The 15,673-nt window shown below is 35.1% G+C and overlaps 1 protein-coding gene across 22 annotated transcripts in view; it reads right to left on the bottom strand.

The window, feature by feature from the left end:
- ZBTB20 (zinc finger and BTB domain containing 20) overlaps positions 1-15,673 on the bottom strand; it is a 784,241-nt gene that overhangs the window by 231,315 nt on the left and 537,253 nt on the right. For 2 of the 22 annotated variants that reach the window (XM_059921075.1, XM_059921087.1), the window contains one exon: positions 5,020-5,119. The exons of the other annotated variants lie outside the window; for them this stretch is intronic. The gene's annotated coding sequence lies outside the window, so the exon portion shown is untranslated. The remainder of the gene's footprint in view (positions 1-5,019; positions 5,120-15,673) is intronic. 22 annotated transcript variants of the gene reach the window in all.

The raw sequence follows: 15,673 nt of genomic DNA, 5'->3' as shown, positions 1-15,673 counted from the left end.
AAAGAATCATACCTGTAAAAAGAACAAGAAATTATTTTAAAAAAATAGAGAAGATAAGAATAGATGAATAAAAATCAATCAGAAATCTTAAAAATGAAAAAAAAATGTTCACTGACATAAAAATGCAATAGATGGGATAATTTAAGATTGGGCTGTTTCAAGGAGAGGATTAAGTGAGTTGGAAAGTGATATTAAGGAATTCACTCAGGAAAAAAAAATCGCGGAAAGTAAAATATGCTTTTAGAAAATGAAAAAGTGGTTGAGATATGGTAAATTGACTGGGAAACACCAAAATGTAGCTATAAAAATCCCAGGAGAATAAAATGAAGGTAATGACAAATATACAATAAAAGAAAAAAAATAGCTGAGAATTTTCCAGAATTAGAGTCTTGAGATTAGAAAATATATCCTTAGTTCATGACTGATAATTTAAATAAATTCACATCTAAACACATTTCAGAGAAACTATAAGATATTAAGGATATAGAAAAACTCGAATAAGTTACCAGAGAGAAAAGGCAGAGTACTTAAAAAGAGATGAAAAACAGATCGATAGCGGACTTTTCTTAAGTAATGATAGTTGACAGAACAATAGTCTAAGATATGATTGAGTAATACCTTCAAATGCTGAGCAAAAACACCCAGTTAAATTGTTATTTAAGGTAAAAGATAAAATAAAGACACTTTTAGGTATACATAAAGAGTGTACTACCCAGGGCCCTCCCTAAACAATTACAGAAAGATGTAATTCAACAAGAAGGAAAGTAAATCCAGAAAGGAAGCTATAGAATCCACAAATAATGGTGCGCATAGTAGTAACTAAAACTGAGTAAATACAATAAAGTGTTGATTATAAAAATAAATGATAATTATTTTTGGACATGTTTAAAACAAATAAGTAAAACTAAAACTCTATTCAACAATTACAATAATGAGAATGATACTCAAGAAGTAGATAAAACATGCTAGACATCTTTTTTTTTTTTTTTTTTTACATTAAGGACAAAGCCAGAAATACTAAGAAGTGGATCTTATTTTTTATTAGAAAAATATGTAGTTAGGTATACATATAAAAATTTTAGTATGAGCACTAAAGAAAAAGATAAGCCACCTATGGACTTCAAGCCCAGCAGTAAAATCCATGTACTAAAAAGAATTTTTAAAACATTTTTTTCAATCAAAGTTATATGAAACATATCTTATTATAGTGCAAGTAAATTCAGAATCAGTAATAAAAATAGAGCAAATATATGTTTAGAAAATAGAAATGTACACTTTTTAATTTTTGGCCGCACTGAGTGGCATGCAGGATCTTAGTTCCCCTACCAGGGATCGAATCCACGCCCCCTGCAGTGGAAGAACAGAGTCTTAATCACTGGTCCACCAGGGAAGTCCATAGAAACATACACTTCTAAATAACTTAAGGGTTAAAAATAAATCAAAAGAGATTTACAAAATATTTAAAATTGAACAAAACTACATATCAACACATGCTATACAGCTAATGAGAAACTTGCTACGCAGCTAATGAGAAACTTGAATGAGAATTTAGAGACCGATTTATTTTGAAAAACAATAAGAAGTATTAAAATTAAATGAGTAATAATTCAACTCAGGAATCTAGAAAAAATTATCTAAATAATAAAGTAGAGTGAAAAAAATAATGTTGACAAAAGCAGAAAGTAATGATATAGAATACAAAGACACAATAAAATAGATAAGCAAAATCAAAAGCCAATTTTTGAAAAAAGTTAATGAAACAGAAAAATGTCTAACAGCTAGTAAGAGAAGAGAAGAGGCTAACATAAATAATTTTAGGAATAAGGGGACATAATTAAAGATAAAATTAAAAATCATAAGACTTTATGAAGAGCTTTGTGCAAATAAATTTAAAGGTGTAGATTAACTGTTAATTGTATATTTTCCAAAAACAACTTCTTAAAATTGACTTAAGAAGAAATATAACCCTTGAATAAACCAATAGCCATGGAAGAAAAGGAACTGATGATAATCAAAAGTCCACCCTACACTACCTACCCCCTACTAACCGAAAATAACAGGTCCAGATGATTTTAGAGGCAAATTTAACCAAATCTTCAGAATAGGTAATCTGTATAATATAAAAACTATTTCAGAAATAGAAAAAAAAAAAAGAAAGAAATGTTGCTCAACTTATTTTATGAGGTTAGTATCACCATGACACCAAAACTCTGCAACAACAGTTTTAAGAAAAGAAAATTAAAGACTAATCTCCCCATGCAAACATATTATTAAACTATCAGCAAATTAAAGTCAAGAGTGGATTTAAAAAACACAACAGGACCAAGTAAAGTTTTTTTGCAGGAATGTAAGAAGTGTTTACTATCAAGAAATGTATTAATATCACATAAAATATTAACATATTAATGGGAAATTTTAATCATATTATTGATGCAGAAAATGCATTATATGAAATTCAACTAGTATTCTTGATTAAAAATGCTTAGCAAACTTTAAATAGATGATGGGAACTTTCTTACAATAATTTTGATTTATCAAAATCCTAAGCAAATACCACATTTCCAAAGCATTTCCATTAAAGAAAGAAACAGAGCATTCTGAACATCACTGCTTCTACTCCATGCTATATAGAGGTCTCAGTAATGCAATATGACAGGAAAAAGAAATTGAACATTTAAGAATTGAAAGTTAAGAGACAAGTTGGAATTATTTACTGATGATATACATGTCTATGTAGAAAACCTAAGAGAATTTCAGTTTAGCCAGTGGAACTAATAAGAGAGTTCAGCAAAGTTGCTGAGTATACACCAATAATAACCAATAAACAATACAGTGGAAAACAGATTCTATACATAATATCATGAAAACTAAGTTATATGAGAAGAACTCTAACAAAACAGGTTCAAGCGAGACCTTTATGGTGAAAATTATAAAACATTATTAAAGAACTTGAAGGAAGAGCTGATTAAGTAGAGGAGTATAGTCTTAATGTCAGAAAGACACAGTGTTATAAGAATATCCATTCTCCTCCAGATTATTCTCTAAAGTTAATGTAAATACAAACAAAATTCAGCAGGGCTTTTGCCAAATTTGACTGACTAACCCTAAAATCCATATTGAATAGCAAAAGGCCAAGAAGAGCCAAGAGAACTTTAAAGAAGAACAATGTAGAGAGATTTACCTTACCAAATAACAAGAATATTATAAAGCTATGGTAATTAAGGCACTTTTGTGTTAGCACAAGAATAGAGAAACAGTCCACTGGATAAAGATCCTAAATAAACAGATTTGATGTAGGCGAAAGATGGCATTACAAATTAGTGGGTAAGGATGACTAATTTGTTAAATGGTGCTGGGATAATTGGGTTATCCACATGGAAAAAGAATAAAATATGATGCATGTAAGATACCATATACAAAAATAAATGCCAAGAAGATTAGAGATCTAAATGTAAAAGGCAAAACTTTAAAACTGTTAGAAGAAAATATAGGAAGGTTTCTTAAGGATCTTGTCAAATGGAAGGATTTTTTAAAATGACATAAGAGCACAAGCCATAAAGGAAAATATCAATAAATTTAACTGCATTAAAATTAGAAACTCTTAAAAATAAATGCTACTACAGACACAGTTAAAAGAGAAACTGAAAATTGGGAAAGGACATTTGCAATCTATATTGCCCAAAGGATGAGAATCCAGAATATTACAACCACCACCAAAACCAAAAGCTGTCCAAAACAACAATAGCAAAGCAAATACCCCAATAAAAACATGGGTGAAGATACAAATAGGCAACACACATGAGGAAATCCCAGTGGTTTATAAGTGAAAAAAATTTTAAACGATATATTATTCAATCCCCCTCAGTCTGACAAAAATGTAAAAACTTTGGCCATTCCAAAACGTTGTGAAGCATGTGGAGAAGATCTCATAGATTGCTAATGAGAAAGTAAATTGGTACTACCATTTTAAAGAGAGAAATTTTATAGTTCTTAGTAAAGTTAGTGAAGTTTAATTTAAAAAATAAAAAATATATAATAAAAATTTCAAAATGCATTATTTCTTACAGTTTAGCATTTCCTCCTCTGTGTACAAACACGTACAAAAATGTTAACTACAATTTTGGTGGTGATTGGGAAATACTGGAAATAATGTCTAACAATCAGAGACTCAGATTTTAGTGATACATACAGTAGAACGCATTTTATGTAAGTCATAATACATGACTTATGTAAAGCTAATTCATGATGATAGAGATCAGAAGAGTTTTGCTTGTTTTTAACGTTTTGTTAAAGTTTTGGAGGATATCGCCTATAAAGGGGCATGAGGGATTCTTCCTAGGTGTTGTGAATGTTTTGTATATCTTGGATTGGATATTGTCGCATGGATGTATACTTACATAGAAGTGCATCAAGCTATACACTTAATTTGTGTACTTCACTATATATAACTTAGAATAACATACGATAAAAAACAGGTTGGGAAAAAAATTTTCCACATTGATTGAGGTTTGTTTTACTTGGGTGCTGGATTCTTGTATGTTCACATTATTCTTTATACTTTTATATGCTTGAAATATTTTACATTAAAAAATTGATAAGACAAAGACTACTGCATTTCCTAACTAGAATTAATCAAGGTAAAAGAAAGCACTAGTGTCATCTTCTCCTCTTCACTGTCCCTGACACTAGGTCCAACTATTCCAGGAATCAATAAACACTTCACAGCCAGACATACTTACAAAGCGATCATTCTGTTGAATCAAAAGCAAAACTTTCAATTCATTTCTTGACTATGTGTAGAATCTAGGCTTTCTTAAGTGAACGACCAGCAGTATGTATTGTTGATGCGATGCTACTAATGCACAAAGATCATTCATCCATTTAGGTTTTTCAACTGATGAAGTACGGGATGCATTGCCAAAGATTTTCTTGATGTGAATCAACAGGTGGTTTGGCATCAATATTGCTATTTGTTTCTGGGCTTCACCTCTGGTTTCAGAAAAGAAAAAGAGACGATACCTTTTCAATGCTGTATTTCAAGTCAACCATATGGAAAGCAAGGTTTTATTCCAGCCAATTCTCTTTCTCTCAATTCGTGGAGGAAAAGTGCCAGCCACTGCTACTCTCGCCACCAGCCATGGTACAGATGTTTGGAAAAGGCAAAAATAGAGAAATGAAACAAAAAGAAAACCCTCAAAAATAAGTTTTGCATAAGTGAAAAATAGAGTATATAATTATCATAGCTGCAAAAAGGTAAATGCATTTTGTATTTTTTTCCCTCGTGTTAAACTGAAAGAACCAAAACAAACAAAAACATTGATGTTTTAACTTAATGTTTTGTTGAAACTGACGATTACAAAGACCAACTCAAACGTGGCTAAAAGTGGGAATAAAAAACAGATTTCTTTTAATCTGATAAAAGATTTTTTATCTCCAAGAATGTTAGAATATGACCTACTTAAATGAATATTTATTAAAGGAATAATTATAGACCCATTTAAAAATACATGTTTTCAGGTGCCAAAATGGGAATGGAGAAGTGTTTCTTTGAAATCTTGTAGGAGAAAAGAAATAATTGAAATTATAATGGTTCCTTATACGACTCAGATAAAATACAGCTTGGGAAGAAATGTCTCCATACTGTTCACATGTACGTCCCTGAATTGGCTTAGCCAATTCGTAGACCTGGTTTTTCCAAAAGCAAATGTCCTATTAGATTTAAGCACATCGATGTAAATTACTCTTTGTTTAAAAGAAAGTTTAAAAAATAAATAACGTAATTTCTGAGAGAATATTGCCTGAATTGAAAGTTAGACCTCGATTTAGGCCTAGCTCTGCCACAATCTTGATGTGTACCTTTGTTCCTGTTATAACTGAGATGTCTGGGTCTCAGTATCCACATCTGTAAAGTGGGAGTGTGACACAAAGACAAAGCCCTCTCATTTAGCTCCTTTCCAGCCCCACCATTCTATGAATCTAATGAAATTACTCCTGCATGAGAGTTTTTCTTTACTTTCTTCCTTTCTTAAAATAGACAATCAAATAAGTAAATATATATTAAAAGCACATACACTAATCATCTATCCCTCTGAATACGAAGAGAGAACATTTGTTTTTGTTGCCATTATCTATTCCCTAATGTGTATTTAAAAAGAGAGCTCCCACAAAAAAGATTTTTATTTTTTCCTGAATCAAAAATAGCATATCATTTCTTTGCCATTTACGTTCTATTAAGAAAGAAAACAGAAAATCATTACAGAAATCATATTAGGAACTTTAAGAAGGAAGAAAAGAGTCACTAAAATTCCATTTAAAATTCAAATGGTTCATTTACATGTTTTCTTTGACAGAAGATATCATTGCCACCTCAAACTCCCTTCACTTCCTTTTCCAGGGGCAATATCCTTAACTGTGCAAACCAGGACCCTCGTCACACACCTTTCCCACCTGTCTTCTGAGGTAACAAAGCTGCGGTGTAGATTACAGCCTGAGATACTTGGGATGGGAGTAAAACATTTCATCTGGGAGACAGTACTGTGATACATTTGCCAAATCTAGAAGAAAGTTAAGCCCCATCACTACTTTGGCAAGAAATTTCGGTTCTCATGGCTGAACAATGATCATCATTTTTACACAAGACTTTTAAAAATGAAAGCACCTGGGGCGCCAGAAAGAAAATAAGTCTAAGAATGCAATTTTTTCTGTCAATATTTAAACCAGATAAGACACTATCAATGCACCCTTAACCAAGGGTCTGAAAAGAATTCAGGGCACCTGACACCTTGGTGAATAAGAGAAGCTCAGCTTTATGAAAAGGCCAAAGTCTTTGGGGGCGAAAGCTCCATTGTTCCAAGTACTGATCTGCCTAAGACACCAGCAGAGGCAGAATGCTTGGAGGCAATAGGCAAAGGCTCCTATTACAGGCTCCAGCTCTGGTGTATATGCTGATAAGCCTGGGACCCACCAGACGCACACTCAGGAAACACCAAGGGTGGGTCCCCTTGGGAGCGGAGGGCTCCTCAAGCAGGAAGGCGAGAGTCTGAAGTTGCACAGTGTATGAGCACTCCCTACTGGCTGCTGAGGTTGGAGATGAACCGGTGGTTTCTGAGTAAGGGCTGTCCCAGGTTTCTGTGAGGAGGCTGATGGACGTACCTCATTTTCTAGGGGATAAGGGCGTGGCTCTGATTAGGTTTAGATTGCTCCAGATGTCATGCTGAATGAGGAGGAGGTGAGGAAAGGCTACGGATAGGAGGAAATCCAAGAACTGGCAAAAACTGTGTAAAACTGGTATATAATTTTCATTACCTCTTCCAGCTACAGTATTCCGCCCTTATCTGAGGGGGATAGGTTCCAAGAACCCCAGTGGATGCCTGAAACTACGGATAGTGCCAAACCCCATATACACTATATTTTTTGCTATACATACATACCTATGATAAGCCAGACACAGTAAGAGGTTAACAACAACTAATAATAAAATAGAACAAATATAACAATATACTGTAATAAAAGTTATGTGAATGTGGTCTCTCTGTCTCTGCCTCAAAATATCTTTTTGTACAAATTTAATGACTTTTCCATCTTAACTGAGCACTTATCATGCACTGTGGCCATAGCTATTGCAGTTTGAGGTGTGACAGCAAAACTAGCACGAATTTCTTTTTCCTTCTTCACCATTTCATGGATGGAAGATTCGTTCTTACCAGAGATCTTAGCAACCTCAGCATACGATTTTTTTTCATAAGTTGAGAACTTTCACCTTTTCAACTAAAGGAAACACTTCACAGCTTCTCTTTGGCATATCCAATTTGCCAGCATCACTGCTCTTGTGCTCTGGGGCCGTTATTAAGTAAAATAGGGTGACTTGAACACAAGCAGTGCCGACTCAGTGGATCTGATAACTGAGCCTCCTACTAAGTGACTAACTGACTCCTACTAAGTGACTGCGCAGTAGGATACACTGGACAAAGGGATGATTCACATCCCAGGTGGAATGGTGTGAGAGTTCATCATGCTACCCAGAACGGTGCACAATTTAAAACGAATGAACTGTTTATTTCTGAAATTTTCCATTTACTATTTTCATATTGCAGTTGACGGTCGGTAACTGAAACCAGGGAAGGTGAAACCGTGAATAAGGGGGGACTTCTGTATTAACGTTTTATAAAGTATATACAGACCTGTGTACGCACACGTGTGTGTTTGGGGTGAAGAGGGTGTGGGAGGAAATGAATTTCTATGTGGCTCATTTTATCCCAGCAACAGGAATCCTTGGGACAGTCCAATGTGCTTATACTATTTATGTTTTACCAGAAAAATCCCATCCATAAACTTGATGAAACTGCCTGGTGTGTTCACTATACCGCTGCACCTAAGCCCTAGACAGGTGGTCCCAAGCCTGGGGCAACAATATGCTATGTCCCCAGTGCTCTGTTCTGTTTGGGTTCTTCTGTATAATAAGATGAAGGTCAAAATGGCAGCCTGCTAAAAGCAGAAGCATTTCAGTTGCAGGAATAACTTGCTTGTCATCAATTTGTTAATGCAATAGTCAAACATTTCTTTGACATGTACAGTATCAACTAACTTCAACAGATAAAGGGTCTAGAACAGGAAGATGCTGCAGATGCTTTAGCTCGAAGGAAGGCTTAGCAGAGCCAAAACGTCAGCAGGGCCTGTTTGTTCCATACTTTCCACCGGGCTCTGTGAAAGAAATGTTAGATTACTGCAATGACAAGTTTGTGACAAGCAAGTCATTTGTGCAACTGGTGCGCTCCTGTTTTTATCTGTTTACCATTCAGACTTGTGAATGCCATTTCAAGCACTTACAGGATTTCTGGCTCCCATTAAGGGGAAATGGTTTCTCCATGTTTAGAATTTTCTGCCTCAAAGAGAATTACTAAGCAATTATTTATCCCTGTGGTCACAGTGTCACACAAAAGCACTCTTGTGTTGTTTAGTCGGACTGAATCATGAAATGGAGTCCTGGGGACTGGATAGCTTGGAGCATCAGAAATTTCTCATCTAGTTTATTGGAATGACTACAAAGTAAGTCTGTAAGAGTCAATAAAATTGTGGCCAGCTTGAAATACCTTGCTCTTTTGCTCTGGGATCATATATCAAGGCCATATGTTTTAAGGCACATAAACTCACTTCTAATGAGTAGATCCTGAGAAGCCAAGGCCTATGTCACAGACACTGATGTGATCTAACATATGATAGTTATGGTGACAAGGACTGCTTTAACTGTTGAGAAGGGGATTTACATGGCCTTCTCCCTGTGTTCTGTGGGTAATCAAAGGCCCATGCAGAAAACATTTTAAGTGTGTGGTAAAAGGTATTATCATAATCTAAAATTAACACTTGGGATCATCCTTCCTAGGCTGACTTTTGCATAGTAAATGGCAGATTTTGGATCAAGAATTCAAGATTGTCTCATGGGATTCTTCACCTGAGATTGCTGAGTGAATTTTCGTGAGTCATTTTAACCTCCTGGGAGGAGGGTACAAAATAATAATACCTGTTTCTTGTTTACCTGACATGAATGGTCTCAGGGTCAATGTTATAAAACATGAAGAATGCCTTCAGAACTCACGAACAATATTTCCTAAAAGTCATGTATTCTTTTTATGATTTAAATTTTTTGTCCATTGTTGGTACTGGATTTATAAATGATTCTAGGTATACCTCTTAAAGAGGTATACCCCTTAAAGAACATGGAAGCATGAAGTTTTGAAGCAGGGAGACAGACGCTCACAATATCTAGGGAAGCAAGTCAAAGCTGGAACAGAGGTTGGAATGTTAAGAACCAGCCAGAAAGTGATGATGTAAAATGAGGCAGAGCTTGGTATGGTGACTAGAGAATGTTACAGAAATGTATATTTGTCCCTGCTGAATAAAAATTTTATTGTTAGTAATCATTTGCCAGACACTACATGCATTACACAATTTACATGTCTAATACAATCTTTATAACAGCTCTGTGGTGTGCGTATTATCAATTTTTTTTCACCTGTGGAGACTAAAACTTATAGAAATTTAAATACTTTACCATAAATCTGTAAGTAGCAAAGGTTTGAAACTATTTTCCCTTAATCCAAAGCCCTGATACTCTTGACCACTGAAGAACTGAAGTCACTTCCAACTGCCTTCAGAAGACTTTTCTCTCTAGTTTACTGGGAAACATTTTAATCTGAAAATGTAGATATTTGAGAATTTGATACAAAAGGCCTGGTGAAAATATTCTGGCTCTAGCTGTGTTGCCACCCTTCTTAGGCCTCTGGGAAAGCTGAGCTTCATCAAGATGTCGTTCCTCTTGCCTCGGCCTGACCTATTCCGGCTTTAACACACTGGGGAAGAGGTGAAAGGGATTCTAACCGAATCACGTATCTTTGTGCAGTGAATGCACGGTGTTTGGCTGCTTCTCCCTGTGTCCATGCGGACTCCTTTCTCTCTCTTCATGTGTATAGCCTTTAGTTCACCCTACTCTTTGCTCCTATGTTACCCCCAGGGAGCCTTCTTTTGTCACTTGTCTGCTGTTGTTTTTAGATGGGGGAAGGGGCAGACGTCTTTCTTACCATGACAAGGATTACTGAAACAGTCTAAACTTCAAACTTTGCACAGAATGTATCCTTTGTTCAGTCTTCTGCTTTGTTTCTCTTTAATGATAGCTTTGCCACAGGTTCTTCCTATGTAACTCAGAGCTATGCAAATCAAACTGGTAAGCAAGACTTTGCAGCTGTTCTATCTTAAAATGATACGTGTCCAAGAGGTGGAGGCCTGAGTGAGGCATATCTTCTGAATATTACATGTCTAATGGCTGCTTTCCTTGCATGAGTAGCAAAAAATGAGCTCAGTGAGATTCCTGGGTCTCTTTTTAGTGTGTGTTCAGGGTGGATCCCAAGAGGTTTTAGCTTACACAAACGTTTTGTTTCATGATATTTCTACTTTTTAAAAAATAAAAAAAATTTACTTCTAGGGGTTTCCCCAAGCACAAGATTCTTACTTAAAAGTTACTCAAAAAGACACCATGCATCATGCAGAATCATAAAATCACAGGGCAGTGTGTAAAGGACCCTAAAACCCTGTGGTCTGAGTCTTGATCTGGTGTCTGAGTTTGCTCGCTGCAGTCATTCAGCCTCTGCTGCACACCGCCAGGGGCATGTTGCTTTCAACCTCGCAGACAACTCAGTCCTGCTCTAGGACACTTCTATTTGTACAAAATGTTCTTCCTTATATTAAACCTTAACATGTCTTTCTAAAATTCCCCATCATGGCCTCTCGTTCTTTTTTACCACACTTTTCAATCCTGAGAGCTTCAGGGAATTAACAGTTTAATGGCTCATTTAGTGACAATTCTTATGCATTTCATATACCAACAAAGGGTTTAGATTGTCTTGCCTTGTCCCTCTTCCCTCACCACACATAAGTTAAATTCCCATTCTACCCCTCTGACAACCCTGGGAAGAATGAGAGTCAGTTAGTCTACCCAGTTTTTTCATTTCCATTTGGATGTAGATAACACGTGTGACAAAGCATTCTGAATCCCTTCGATTTTCTGTCCTACTCTGTGGAAGTTTTGCTAGACAACCTCAGGCAGGCTTGACAGCTATAGCTATTCATAGGGTGACCACACAGTTTACTGTCCAAATGGGGACACTTTTTGAGGGTGAAAGGACCCTATAAATAATACCAAGACCACAGGCAAAACCCAGAAATGTCCCAGGCAAATCTGTACAATACTTTTCATCTACCTTTACTCCAACACCCATCTCTTCGCACCTTAGTTCTCTGTTTCCAAGTCTGCTTCTCCCAACAGTCTGTGAGCACTCTTTAGTGATGGACACATTTATCTGTGTACCTCTAGTTCCTAGAAGAGTACTTCGCAAGTAGGAAGAGCTTGGTGTATATATATTTTTAAATGAGGATATACTTTTTCCTACTTGTTTACTGTGGACTTCTCCCCTTATTTTTATAAGCAAATTCCACCAACACATGTTGGCTTCATATTTTTGGAGATGAATCAAAAATACTTAGTGTCATAGGAAGGGAATGATTTAAGTTTAATAGAAATGAGTTTGACTTTGAATATTGAGAGCAACAGGCAGAGAGTGAAATGTGCTAACTTTTCCACTAAAAGTCTACTGTACCTCTTTACAGAACACTGAAAATATGTTCTAATCTCTTTGTTCACAAGTAATTTTTTTCAGCAGCTGTACCCACAATTCCAAGTTTGTAGGAAAGCAATTATTATAGGCAATGATGGTAATATAGTGTGACGGTTACATATATGTGATCATATGGAACAAAGGGTAACATAGTGTGATTCCTGAGAATTCTCCACTAAAACATTGGTGGCACTTCTGTTGCTTTCACCTTGGGCAACCACATTTAGCAGTCCTGGTGGCTTTTAGTAGTGTTTGCTTCTGAATAACAGTGGTTTTTAAAACGACAGAGAAGAAGAAAGTCCTGAAAAATGAGAATCACCTTGAGAAGTCATTGCTTCCTTTCATCCTGACACATTTAAACCATTCCATAAAGATGTGGGTCTATCCTGTTTAGGTTAAAGAGCTTCAGAGAAGACAAACCCAGAACTTCCCTTTCAGTGTTTAGAAGCCTCACTATCAAGAGCTTACCTCATTATCAAACCTAAAGATTTTCTGTCGCAGTGTAAGCCTATTTCATCACTATGGGGCCTCAGTGAAGAAAAGAAAGTCTCATTTCTTACTTCCCATAACTTGCTTAAAAGTTAATCTTAGCTCACTATCTCAATCTTCTTTTTTTTTTTTCTGTTAGGACGAAAAAACTCAACGGTTTGACTTTTCCTTAAAGACTTTTTTTTCAGAATTTCATTTTATTTTTTAAAGTTAATTTTTATTGTAGTATAGTTGATTTATAATTTTTTTAAACATCTTTATTGAAGTATAATTGCTTTACAATGTTGTGTTAGTTTCTGCTGTGCAGCAAAGTGAATCAGTTATACATATACATATATCCACACTTTCTTAGATTCTTTTCCCATATAGGTCATCACAGAGCACTGAGTAGAGTTCCCTGTGCTTGTATACAGTAGGTCCTTATTAATTGTCTATTTTATATATAGTAGTGTGTATATGTGAATCCAAATCTCCCAATTTATCCTTCCCCCCCACTTTCCCCCTTGGTAATCATAAGTTTGTTTTCTACATCTGTGACTCTATTTCTGTTCTGTAAATAAGTTCATTTGTACCATTTTTTTTAGATACCACATATAAGCAATATCATATGATATTTGTCTTTCTCTGTATGACTTCATTCATATGACAATCTCTAGGTCCATCCATATTGTTGCAAATGGCATTATTTCATTCTTTTTTATGGCCGAGTAATAGTCCATTGTATGTATGTACCACATCTTCTTTATCCATTCATCCATTGATGGACATTTAGGTTGCTTCCATGTCTTTGAATTTAAATTTTACTGGGACGGGGTTTAATAACTCTTTCTCTCCAAAATGTTCACATCCAATTTCAGCTGAATATCAAACAAGCATGATTAAGTGTCTGATCCATGCTCAGAGGAAATAGTAGAGATATCTATATTCTTCATGCTTCTTATATAGTCCACTATTACAGCTATGTTTAAATTTCAGTTTTACATTTCACACTCCTGATTTACTTTCTATGCTCTACTTCTAGATGCTATTTTGCCCACAAAGCTAGCCATTCTTTATTTTCAGTCCATCAGTGACATTTACCAAACCATCACGGATAATGGAAAATATAAGACTTGCAAGAAGATTCAAAGAAACAAAGTTATAAGCCTTCCCTTACATATGGCAAACTTATAGAGAAAGAAGACAACCTCATAGAAAAGAAGCAACGGGGATATGCATATTCAGGTACGTGGTGTTAGTTTAGCAGCTATTAAGACGTGCAATCTAACATGGCTATATGAACTCAGATATAAACGATGAGAGAGTAGTGAGACAAGTTGCCACTTGTGATGTTTATTTTCCTTCCTGAGAATATTAACATTAACATTTATTTAACAACATTCTGTTGATTTTCTGTTTTAGGGAGTGTTCATTTTAAATTTGTCCTTTTTCTGAAGTGGTTGGTTACACCTATGTTTCAAATTGCTGCTATTTGGACACTGTGCATAAAAGTACTGTACTTTGAAAGCATGCATTCCCTGTCCTCAACATCTAAAACAGTGATTTACAGCTAACTGTTTAGAATCTCTGGTGACCTGTTGTTCACGTGATTTGCATCCCTCTTCCTTGACTACTCCTTCCTAAAATATAATTATATATTAAAATGCATTTTGTTTTGAGATTTTTGAAATGCTGCCACCAATAATTTAGAATACACTGGGTTTGTCAATATTGGAAAACATGTGTCTAGTTAATCAAGGTAATCGAAAACCAGAATCCAGAATGGCATACCATTTCTCCATTTCTCCATATTGACTCCTGAGAATTCTGAAGTGCTTGGCACCAAATAAACAGGTTAGAAATTGTTTTTGTTTGCTTATTTGTTTTTTGTCATTTGAGACAAAATCAAAAGCTCTGCTATTTATGTGGAGTTAGATCATAACTCTAGCTTTGCCTTAGTTCACCAGAGCTCTCATTGGACCAAGAAAGAAGACAAGATATTATACAGCATGGCATTGTGCTGGTTAATACCTAGAGTCCTGGTATTGTCAAAGGACTGCCAAATAAGTTTTACCAGGGCTTTCCTGGGATATTTTATTTCACATAGGTTAGATTTCCATGATTATAACTTGCAGATAGCAGTATTAAAATGGTTGTAAATGGTGCAGTTTCCCAAATAGTGAATTTCATTTTGGCAGAGAAGAGACAGTGAAGGTAAATATAAAAGTATCATCACCTGTAAACCAGAAAGGTGAGCTAGAGCAAAACTGTACCTTTCTTGGGTGATCAGCCACAGAGCACCATTTTTTAAAATTGAAGTATAGTTGATTTACAATGTTGTGTTAGTTTCTGGTGTACAGCAAAGTGATTCAGTTATATATATGTATATATGTATATATATATATATATACATATACACATATATATATTCTTTTTCATATTCTTTTCCATGGTGGTTTATTACAGGATATTGAATATAGTTCCCTGTGCTATACAGTAGGACCTTGTTGTTTATCTATTTTATATATAAAAGTTTGTATCTGCTAATCTCAAATTCCTAATTTATCCCTCCTCTACCCCCTTTCCCCTTTGGTAACCATAAGTTTGTTTCCTATGTCACAGAGCACCATTTATATAAGAATTTGAATTTCTATACTGACCTTATTTTCAAATTGCATTGAATATAAATATAATAATGCTGTTAATAAGCAGTTCATTTACTAAATTTATAGAGAAATTTTCTCCAAAATAGGTTACTTAGTCCAATCTATTACTTTGTCTAATCTATTCTCTATTTTGCTCCATACATTGTTTTACAGAATTTTATTCTATAAAAATCTATATCATATATTTTCTAAACAGCATAATCTATTCTTTGTTTTTTTAAATAAATTTATTTATTTTATTTATTTATTTTTGGCTGCGTTGCGTCTTCCTTGCTGCACACGGGCTTTATCTAGTTGTGGTGAGCGGGGCCTACTCTTTGCTGCGGTGCACGGGCTTCTCATTGCGGTGGCCTCTCTTGTTGCAGAGCATGGACT

Source organism: Balaenoptera ricei, chromosome 4 (assembly GCF_028023285.1).
Source record: "Balaenoptera ricei isolate mBalRic1 chromosome 4, mBalRic1.hap2, whole genome shotgun sequence".
Lineage (NCBI taxonomy): Eukaryota > Metazoa > Chordata > Mammalia > Artiodactyla > Balaenopteridae > Balaenoptera > Balaenoptera ricei.
This window is presented reverse-complemented; position numbering and strand designations above follow the sequence as displayed.